General features: G+C 42.0%; 1 protein-coding gene across 14 annotated transcripts in view; it reads left to right on the top strand.

Moving 5' to 3' along the window:
- Positions 1-12,163, top strand: part of celf4 (CUGBP, Elav-like family member 4) — a 1,199,286-nt gene that overhangs the window by 1,077,761 nt on the left and 109,362 nt on the right. The window lies entirely within an intron of this gene.

Here is a 12,163-nt window from a genome sequence, read left to right as displayed (position 1 = left end):
GGAAAAGACCTTGTTTATTTACCTATCCATGCCTCTCATGATTTTATTAACATCAATTAGGTCAACCCTCAGTCTCTGACACTCCAGAGAAAACAGCGCCAGCCTATTTAGCCTTTCCCTATGGCTCAAATCCTCTAACCCTAGCAACATCCTTGTAAATCTTTTCTGGACACTTTCAAGTTTCACAACATCCTTACAATAGGACAGAGACCAGAATTGCACATAATATTCCAAAAATGGCCTAACCAATGTCCTGTACAGCCGCAACATGACCTCCCAACTCCTGTACTCAATGCTCTGACCAATAAAGGCATCTAAATGGGTATATGAACTGGAAGGACTTAGAGGGATATAGGCCAAATACCTTCTTCACTATCCTATCTACCTGCAACTCCACTTTCAAGGAACTATGAACCTGCACTCCAAGGTCTCTGTGTTCAGCAATACTCCCAAGACCTTATCATTATGTGCATAAATCCTGTTCTGATTTGTTTTTCCAAAATGTAGCAACTCATATTTATCTAAATTAAACTTCATCTGACGCTCCTCAGCCCATTGGCCTATCTGATCAAGATCCCATTGTACTCTGAGATAACCATCTTTGCTGACCACTACACCTCCAATTTTGGTGTCATCTGCAAAGTTACTAACTGTGACAAAAATCAATGGACACAGCAGCGGGTCCTTCTGGCACACCGCTGGTGACAGGCCTCCAGTCTGAAAGGCAACTCTCCACCACCCTCTGTCTTCTTCCTTGGAGCCAGTTCTGTATCCAATGGCTAGTTCTCCCTATATTCCATGAGATCTAACCTTGCTAACCAGTTTACCCTGAGGATCCTTGTCGAATGCTTGTCTTCTGGTCTGAGACTGTCCCACAAGGAGAACAATTATTACACTTTTGAACAGACCACTATAATGTTAATGTTGAGCTCTTTCCCTCTGCACCTTCTCTGTGGCTGTAACACTGTATTCTGAACCCTGTTCTGCTACCCTGATGCACTTTGTATGGTACGATCTGCCTGTATAGCATGCAAAACAATACTCTACACTGTGTCTTGGTACATGTGACAACAATAACTCAAACTCAATCAAATTCAAACTCAAACTCGTAAAGTCCCCTAAGAATTTGGTATGTTTCAATAAGGTCTCCTTTCATTGTTTTAAACTCCATTGAGTAGAGATCCAACCTCTTCCTCTACCCAGGATCAAACAAGCGAAATTCTTCTGGACTGCCTTCAATGCCAATATTTTTTCCTTGGAAAAGAGAAGCAAATGTGTTCAGAGTTTCAGGTGTGAATGAAATAGTGCTTTGATTTCCCTATTTTTCATATTCTATTCCTTGTAAAAGTTCAATGTTCATTTACCTACTCTATTACCTGCATAACTAGCTTCCAGTGATATGTGCACACATACTCCAAAATTCCTCTGTGCTGTATCATTCTTCAATCTTTCTTCATATAAAGAATATTCAACTCCTCTATTCTTCCTGCCAAAGTGCATAACCTCACATTTTCCCACATTATTTTCCATTGGTCAGATTTTTGTCTGTTTGCTTATGCTGTTTATATTCCCCTGCAGACATTTGTGTCATCCTCACTACGACTTGGCAATGTTCCTCACCTAAGCCACAAACATACACTATAAGTAATTGTGGCCCCAGCACTGATCCCTGTAGCAATTCACTAATTACAAGTTGCCATCCTGAAAATGCTCCCATTATTCCAACTGTCTGTCTTATAAATTAGCCCAAAATCCTCGAACCGCATTAATATACTACCTAAACACTATCTTGTTAAATACTCTAAAGTGTAGTACCTGAACAAACACCTGCTAGAAATGCAGATAAATTACGTTCACTGCTTCCTTTTTATCTACTCCCTTGTTAACTCTTCATAAAATGTTAATAAATTTGTTAGGTGTGATTTTCCCTTTGTGAAGCCATGCTGACTGTGCTTGATCATATTATGCATTTATGCTATTACATTCTTCATAAACACTCAAATATTTTCCAAATAACGGATGCTAAGCTAACTGGACTATAGTTACTTTTTTTGATCTCCTTTCCAATTATGACTTATGACTTAGTCACAAGTTGTTAATACTGGAAATCAAACGCCAGAAAATACAGTAAAAATGCACAGCCAGTTCAGTTGCTTCTGGAAAGAGAAAAGACTGCATGTTTCACATGTAGAGTACAGATGCTGCATCGGATCCAGTAAAATTCAAATGAACTGCCTCTAAATAAAACTTGACCTATCTTTTCTCCTTTGCAGTATTCATGATTTAACTGTTGTCAATTTCCTCTGCATACTGTCGATCACAAAACTAGGACTTGCAGTCAAAAGGCAGCTTTCACATTCTTAGCACATCCGAAAGCCCTGTACAGTCAATGAAGTATATTGTTTGGAATGTTGATCATTATTGCAGTGTTGAAAATGCTGGAGTCAGTTTGCACACAGCTAGCCCTTCCAGCAGTGTGATGTTCATTGAGGGACTCACGCTGGCTTGGACATCGAGGAGAACAACTCTGCTGCTTTAGAGACAAAAGTGCTACCCATGAACTCAGGAATCCCAGGGTTTCTTCTTCCATCACAGAATATCCCACTGGCTTCTCTATACAGTGGAAATGATGCATCTTCAAAAGCGTCATGGTTTTCCAATTAGTCTTGGGGCAGAGAACTCTATTACTGCTGTACCTTTGCTGCTCTTAGCAGAACTTGTCCTTGCACGACTATGTGGTAAGTGATCCATAACTTTGCAAATTCACTATTACCAAAATTTATCACCAAATCAGCTGCTACAATTTTCTAAACAGAGCTACTGGTTGTTTCAAGTCATGTTTCCAAGTGTCACTCATCATCAATGTAAACCACACAGTTAGGAACACTGTGTTCATTTATCTCTGGGAATTTGTTGTGGAATTTATTAGCCCAAATGGCATCATTCAAATCAGAAAAGACAATCTGTATGAAAAAGACTCATATAGAATCCCTACAGTATGAAAACAGGCCACTTGGCCCAACATGTCCACACTGACCCTCTGAACAGTATCCCTCCCAGACCCATCCCCTTAACCCTACATTTCCCATGGCTATTGCATCTAACCTACACATCCCTGAACACTATGGACAATTTACCTAACCTACACATCTTTGTACTGTGGGAGGAAACCCATGGAGACATGGGGAGAACGTGCAAACTCCACGCTGACAGTTACCCGAGGCTGGAATCAAACCTGGGACCCGGTGCTGTCGGACAGCAGTGCTAACCACTGAGCCATCATGCCACCCTCATCTCTTTTGCTCAGGGTGTTAAATATCACTTTAACAATCTATTTAAAGAACATAAGGACATGGAGCAGGAGTAGGAAATTCAGCCCCTTGAGTCTGGTCCACCATTTAATACAATCATGGATGATTATCTTGGCCTCAGCTCCCATCTCTTCCCCATAACCCTTTAACTCATTTCTAATTTAAAATCTATTTATCTCCTTCTTAACCTTACTCAGTGTCCTGTAGTGTGAGGTAGTGAATTCCACAGTTTCATAATCATCAGAGGGAAGTAATTCCCCCTCATCTCTGCCACCCCTTCACCTAAAACTATGACCTCTTGTTCTAGATTGTTCCAAAAGGGGAGATAATAAATCTGATAGAATAAATTTGGTCTTAAATCTGTTACTGCCAACTTGATCAATAGTCTCCCAAATGAAGAATTAGATAGGAGTTTGCATTTGTTGCTACATTGACCTTTCTATAGATGATGCAAAATCTGGTTGAACCTTCAGGCATAACCATTAACAAGATTGGAGCACGCCAACTACTATGACTGGGTTCAACTGGTTGGTTTTCCAATGAGTATTGGATTCCTGTTTTCACCTGGGCATGTATCTCTGTTTCTAAATGAAAAGGATGCTGATTTATACAAAAGGATTTTCCCACATCTACATTATGGATGGCTGAAGACCTGGTTTGTCACTACAGCTGCTTTCAAATTTTGCAAGTTACCCTGATAGATCTTCTTGAGATTTTGTCTCGAAATATAAAAGTGCATTGTGTAACCTCCTTAATAGATCAGCTAACTGATCGGGTGCTCCGGTTTCCTCCCATAGTCCAAAGATGTGCAGGTTAGGTAAATTGGTCATGCTAAGTTGTCCATCGTGTTCAGGGATGTGTAGGTTAGGTGCAATAGCTATGGAAAATGTAGGGTTAAGGGGATTGGTCTGGGAGGGATACTCTGCGCAGGGTCAGTGTGGACATGTTGAGCCAAATTAGCTAACTGGATAGTAAGGGATTCTATTTGGAAATTACTCAGCCCTCCATCTCCCTCATCCTATCCATCTCTTTTGCAAAGCAATATCCTTATGTGTGAGATATCTGTGTTTGCACATCCCCCCTCCCAACAGTAATATTGCTTCAACCTTTTGATGTCACACCACCAGTTGTTTTTCCATTAATCTGGGGTGTCCATCTAATAATTTACTTCCCCAATCCTTTTGACTACCCTCCATGGAGCACTGATTGTGCTTTCAGTGGTCCACTCCACAAAGCTAAAAATACAAACACAAAACCCATTTGGTGAAATGTCTAAGTCTTGGCATGCTTGTTGACTCATTTTTTTTCTTGATTGTTTATGAAGTTCTAAGGTGTACTTGAGTCATGTCGCAGGCTCTCATGAGCTGCTTCCAGAACATCGATACCTAATCTAATGAGTAAGGTTTGTCCCTCTGTTCCAGAGATGTTTGTCTGATTAGTTTCAGAGGCCCTCGAACCTTATTCTCCACTGCCGATTCAAAACAATTTAAACCGGTCGACTGATTAGATGAATAGAGGGAAGAAAATAAAAGAAATTCCTGTCCTTTGCCCGATCATGGGGATATTAATGGTGGTACACCCTGACCATTGCTTTGAGAGCTTGATGGTAATCTTCTAAAGCTCCTCAATTCTGTGGGGGCTATGTTGAGGACTGTATTACACCAAGACTAATCATAAATTCCTGGAAAACTTTAGACATAAAATTATAACATTGAACTAAATGGATCTCAATAAGTCGTCCATATTAAGTTAAGAACTGGGTTAACTTTCTTACCACTAATTTTGCAGAAAGGGAATGGCCTTTGAGAACGGAGTAGCCATGTCCAAAATCGTAAGGATATTCTTGTGTCTCACCCTTACCTTCAGTACAGGTCCCACACATTCCACCAACAGCCGACTAACTGGTTGGTAGGGAATTACAGGTTGCACTTTGGTTGCGGTCTTTCCACATTCTGGCATGTTTAGCACATTTTCCGAAACTGAAACATGTCCTTGTGACATCCTGGTTATTAAAAATGTCAACAAATACATGTCCCACCATAAGGAATTTCATCCTTTGTATTTGCTAACAATATTTTGCTGGCATCACTATCTGGAAAGCCACCGTCTGGAGTACTCTTCATCTGCAGGTCTATGAGGAGGTTTCCTCTCTCTCATCAGAATCCCATTTCTAACGTGGTAGAACTCTGAAACTCCTTCTGCTTCAACGTGAGTCTGTGCCACTTAACCCTGCACTGGCTTGTTGAGCTTCAATCAGAAAAAACTTATGAATATTTCCTTTGGATTATCAAAATCTCCAAAAAAAATTTCAGTTAATCAAACATGACTGTGCTGCCAATTTTATCTTCAGTGATGTTTGGCAATTGCTTTTTCTGCAACTGTTCTGTCGCTTGGTGGCTAAGTGGTTAGCACTGCTGCCTCACAGTGCCAGGGACTTGGGTGACTGTCTGTGTGGAGTTTGAACATCCTCCCCATGTCTGCAAGGATTTCCTCCGGGTGCTCCACAAAGATATGCAGGTTAGGTGGAATTGGCCATGGGAAATGCAGGGTTACAGCAATGGAGTGGGTCTGGTAGGATGTCCTTGGAAGGTTGGTGTGGACTCAACTGACCTGCTTCCATACTGTAGGGGTTCTATCATACTTTGTCTTTCCATAAGTAGTGGAGAAGCTGCTACTTTTGCAGTGGCTGAATCAATCATCAGGAGGAGGCCAATTTCATCTAAACCATGAACAACTCCAACACATTTACCATTTCGACCAGCCATTCTCAACGGCGCCTTAGGGGCCCTGGCGCATTTGAAGGGGGTCACAGACTGTAAACTGTGAGAAGGGGAACCCCAAGGGAGCCTTTAACTTCCCAAATATTGACTAGAAATACTATAGTTCAAGTACTTTAGATGGGTCAGTTTTTGTCCAATGTGTGCAGGAGGGTTTCCTGACAGAGTATGTAGACAGGCCAACAAGTGGCAAAGCCACATTGGATTTTGTACTGGGAAATGAACCCAGCCAGGTGTTAGATTTGGAAGTAGGTGAGCACTTTGGTGATAGTGTCCACAATTTGGTTATGTTTACTTTAGCGATGAAAAGGGATAGGTATATGCTGCAGAGCAAGGGTTATAGCTGGGGGAAAGGTAATTATGATGCAATTAGGCAAGATATAGGATACATAAGATGGGGAAGGAAACTGCAGGGATGGGCACAATTGAAATGTGGAGCTTATTCAAGGAACAGCTACTGCATGTCCTTGATAAGTATATACCTGTCAGACAGGGAGGAAGTAGTCGAGCAAGGGAGCCGTGGTTTACTAAAGAAGTTGAATCTCTTGTCAAGAGGAAGAAGAAGGCTTATGTTAGGATAAGACGTGAAGGTTCAGTTAGGGCACTTGAGAGTTACAATTTAGCCAGGAAAGACCGAAAGACAGAGCTAAGAAGAGTCAGGAGGGGACATGAGAAGTTGTTGGCAGATAGGATCAAGAAAAACCTGAAAGCTTTTGATAGGTATATCAGGAATAAATGAATGACTCGAGAAAGATTAGAGCCAATCAAGGATAGGAATGGGAAGTTGTGCATGGAGTCTGAGGAGATTGGGGAAGCGCTAAATGAATATTTTTTGTAAGTATTCTCACTGGAAAATGACAATGTTATCGAGGAGAATACTGAGATACAGGTGACGAGACTAAATGGGACTGAGGTTCACTAGCAGGAGGTGTTAGCAATTCTGGGAAATGTAAAAATAGATAAGTCCCTTGACCGGATGTTCAAGAAGGGGAGTAGAGACAATCCTGGTAATTATGGACCAGCAAGCCTTGATTTGGTTGTGAATAAAGTGTTGGAAAAGGTTATAAGAGATCGGATTTATAATAATCTAGAGAGGAATAAGTTGATTAGGTATAGTCAACACGGTTTTGTGAAGGGTAGGTCATGCCTCACAAACCTTATTGAGTTCTTTCAGAAGGTGACCAAACAGGTGGATGAGGATAAAGCGGTTGATGTGGTGTATATGGATATCAATAAGATGTTTGATAAGGTTCCCCGTGGTAGGCTATTGCACAAAATACGGAGGCATGGGATTGAGGGTGATTTAGCATTTTGGATCAGAAATTGGCTAGCTGAAAGAAGACAGAGGGTGGTGGTTGATGGGAAATATTCATCCTGGAGTTCAGTTACAAGTGGTGTACCACAGGGATCTGTTTAGGGACCACTGCTGTTCGTCATTTTTATAAATGACCTGGATGAGGGCGTAGGAGGATGGATTAGTAAATTTACGGATGACACTAAGATCGGTAGAATTGTGGACAGTGCCAAAAGATGTTGTAGGTTACTGAGGGACATGGATAAGCTGCAGAACTGGGCTGAGATGTGGCAAATGGAGTTTAATGTGGACAAGTGTGAGGCGATTCACTTTGGAAGGAACAACAGGAATAAAGAGTATTGGGATAACGGTAAGATTCTTGGTAGTGTAGATGAGCAGAGTGATCTTGGTGTCCATGTACATAGATTCCTGAAAGTTGACACCCAGGTTGATAGGGTTATTAAGAAGGCATATGGCGTGTTAGCTTTTATTGGTAGAGGGACTGAGTTTCGGAGCCATGAGGTTGTGGTGCAGCTGTACAAAACTCTGGTGCGGCCACAATTGGAATATTGCATAAAGTTCTGGTCACTGCATTATAGGACAGATGTGAAAGCTTTGGAAAGGGTTCAAAGGAGATTTACTAGGATGTTTCCTGGTATGAAGGGAAGGTCTTATGATGAAAAGCTGAGAGACTTGAGGCTGTTTTAGTTAGAGTGAAGAAGGTTGAGAGGTGACTAAATTGAGACATATGAGATAATCAGAGAGTTAGGGTGGACAGTGAGAACCTTTCTCCTTCAATGATGATGGCTATAAGGGGACATAGCTCTAAATTGAGGATTGATAGATATAGGACAGATGTCAAGGGTAGTTTCTTTACTCAGAGAGTAGAAGGAGCATGGAACACCCTGCCTGCAACAGTTGTAGACTCGGCAACTTTAGGGGCATGTAAATGGTCATTGGATAAACAAATGGGTGAAAATGGAGTAGTGTAGGTTATATGGGCTTCAGTTTGGTTTCACAGGTCGGTGCAACATTGAGGGCCGAAGGGCCTGTACTGCGCTATGCTGTCTGGTGGAAGTTCCAGGATTTTAAACCAGAAACGCTGAGGTAGCAGTGAAATGTTTCCAAGTCAGGATGGTGAGGGGCTTGAAGCAGAACTTGAAATTAGCTTAGCAATGTGACATCCAAACAGTGTCTTTTAAACAAAGGGCTCATATTCTTCTCATGACATCTTGAAAAATCAGGTATTTTCAAATAAAACACAGTCTACAATCCTTTAAACATAAATTCTTATGAAACAACATTGAGAATAATGCTTGTTCATAGCAACTTTCACTAATTGTGGGAAAAAAAATCACTGTCTGATATTACTGGTATTTTTACTATCCTGGACATTGCTTTGCACTGCACTAATAAAGGGAGTGAGTGATGTAATGGGTTAGTACACTACACTTTCCTCTCCAAATGTGGGGATCAAATTCCATTTAAATTTCCAAGGGAATACAGTAGTCTCCTATCTCTACTGTTGAAACAATTTCCCATGCAAAGGGTTTAGGCAGCTCAGATGAATTCTCATGAATGTGAGCACAGATTTGTTGGCATCCACAGTTAATATGGTACTAAGCTTTATCTCTCACTAAGTGAAATAATAGGATTATGAAAGAAATGAGACAGTATGGCGACAACTCCCCATTGTCAGTCTTGAGGTGTTGAAAGGCAAGGTCTGAAATCAACATTTCAAAACACCTTTGAGGATGAATGACAGCCAATGATTTGGATGAAGGTGTGAGGCAGAGCTACGTCATCAGTTACGTGGTACTAAAAGATCACAGTCATAGAGATGTACAGCACGGAAACAGACCCTTTGGTCCAACTCGTCCATGCTGACCAGATATCCTCATCTAATCTAGTCTCATTTGTCAGCACATGGTCCATATCCCTCTAAATCCTTCCTATTGATATACCCATCCAGATGCCTTTTAAATGCTGTTAATGTACCAGCTTCCACCACTTCCTCTGGCAGCTCATTCCATACACGCACCATGCTCTGCGTGAAAAAGTTGTCACTTAGGTTCCTTTTATATCTTTCCCCTTTCACCCCAAATCTATGTCCTCTGGTTCTGGACTTCCCCACCCCAGGGAAAAGACCTTGACTAATTATCCAATCATGCCCCTCATGATTTTATAAATCTCAAAAATCGCTAATTTTATAAACCTCGATAAGGTCACCCCTCAGTCTTCAATGCTCCAGGGAAAAAGGCACCATCCTATTCAACCTCTCCCTCTAACCCAAATCTTCCAATCCTGGCAACATCCTTGCAAATCCTTTCTAAACCCTTTCAAGTTTCACAACATCCTTCCAGTAGCAAGGAGACCAGAATTACATGCAATATACCAAAAGTGGCCTAACCAATGTCCTGTACAGCCGTAGCATGACCTCCCAACTCCTGCTGATAAGATTCCCCACAGTAGGCTATTGCACAAAATATGGAGGCATGGAATTGAGGGTGAATTCAGCAGTTTGGATCAGAAGTTGGCGAGCTGAAAGAACACAGAGGGTGGCAATTGATGGGAAATGTTCATCCTGGAGTTCAGTTACTAGTGGTGTTCTGCAAGGATCTGTTTTGGGGCCACTACTGTTTGTCATTTTTATAAATAACCTGGATGAGGGCATAGAAGGATGGATTAGGGACATGGATAAGTTGCAGAGCTGGGCTGAGAGGTGACAAATGGAGTTTAATGTGGACAAGTGTGAGGCGTTTCACTTTGGAAGGAACAACAGGAATAAAGAGTACTGGGCTAATGGTAAGATCCTTGGTAGTGGAGATGAGCAGAGAGATCTTGGTGTCCATGTACATAGAGTCCTGAAAGTTGCCACCCACATTGATGGGGTTATTAAGAGGGCATGTGGTGTGTTAGCTATCAAATACCTTCTTCTCTCTCCTATCTACCTGCAACTCGACTTTCAAGGAACTATGAGCCTACACTCCAAGGTCTCTTTGTTCAGCAAAACTCCCTAGGACCATGCCATTAAGTGTATAAGTCCTGCTTTGATTTGCTTTTCCAAAATGCAGCATCTCACATTTATCTAAATTAAACTCCATCTGCCACTCCTCAGCCCATTGGCCCATTTGATCAAGATCCTGTTGTACTCTGAGGTAACCTTCTTCACTGTCCACTTCAGATCCAATTTTGGTGTAGCATACAAATTTACTAACTATTCTTCCTATGTTAACATCCAAATCATCTATATAAGATCCTTGTGGCACTCCACTAGTCACAGGCCTCCAGTCTGAAAGGCAACCCTCCACCACCACCCTCTGTCTTCTACCTTTGAGCCAGTTCTGTATCCAAATGGCTAGTTCTCCCTGTATTCCATGAGTACTAACCTTGCTAACCAGTCTCCCATGAGGAACCCTGTTGAACGCCTTACTGAAGTCCACGTAGATCATGTCCACCACTCTGCCCTCTTTAATCCTCTTTGTTATTCCTTCAAAAAACTCAATTAGGTTCATGAGACATGATTTCCATGCACAAAGCCATGCTGACTTTCCTAAGAAGACCTTGCCTTTCCTCAGGATTCCGTCCAACAACTTGCCCACCACCGAGGTCAGGCTCACTGGTCTATAGTTCCCTGGCTTGTCCTTACCACCTTTCTTAAAAAGTGGCACCACATTAGCCAACCTCCAGTCTTCCAGCACCTCACCTGTGACTGTCGATGATACAAATATCTCAGCAAGAGGCCCAGCAATCACTTCTCTAGCTTCCCACAGAGTTCTAGGGTACACCTGATCAGGTCCTGGGGACTTATGTGTTTATGCATTTCAAGACATCCAGCACCACCTCCTCTATAATATGGACATTTTTCAACATGTTACCATCTATTTCCCTACATTCTATATCTTCCATGTCCTTTTCCACAGTAAACACTGATCCAAAATGCTTTTTTAGTATCTCCCCCATCTCCTGCGGCTCCACACATGGGCTGCCTTGCTGATCTTTGAGGGACCCTATCCTCTCCCTAAGTTACCCTTTTGTCCTTAATTATTTGTAAAATCCCTTTGGATTCTCCTGATCCCTATCTCCTGTCCCCTTTCCACCCTCCTGATTTCCCTCTCAAGTATACTTCTACTGCCTTTATACTCTTCTAAAGATTCATTTGATCTCTCCTTCTATACCTGACATATGCTTCCTTCTTTTTCTTAACCAAAATCTCAATTTCTCTCATCATCCAGCTTTCACCCTGACAGGAATATACTGTCCTGCAAATTTAAAATATAATTGTGTTTCACCTGGGACACTGCACTGATCCAGGCCTCTTTCTCAGTTCAGGCTGGCTGTGTCTGCTGGTGCAGCCGCCTTTGCTGATCAGCACTGCCCTCCTTCCCACCAGGCCATTGGTGGAAAGGAGGGCACTAGCACCTCAAAGTCCTTGTCATTGAACCAAGGAACTGACTTAGCTTTGTCAACCATTTCTTTGAGAATAATGGTACAAGACCTGGCTTGCAGCAACTGAGGCATCGTGGAGCAGGGATTGAATTATAGTACCAGTGGCATGAACATTGCAAGGTTCTGGCAACAGCAGTACTTCTGTCTGTCCTACCTCCATTGATTTGGTGGTAGCGATTGGTCATGTTGCCATAGGCTTGGTGGATTATGAACCATGGTTCATCCTGTGTATCTCCAATTCTGTCAAATGATTGTGCAATTGCACATGGGCATGACATCACAGCACATTTGAGCATGCCCAGTTGGATCACAATGGTCAATTCTGACGAGGA

Source organism: Chiloscyllium punctatum, chromosome 1, assembly GCF_047496795.1.
Source record: "Chiloscyllium punctatum isolate Juve2018m chromosome 1, sChiPun1.3, whole genome shotgun sequence".
NCBI lineage: Eukaryota > Metazoa > Chordata > Chondrichthyes > Orectolobiformes > Hemiscylliidae > Chiloscyllium > Chiloscyllium punctatum.
This window is presented reverse-complemented; position numbering and strand designations above follow the sequence as displayed.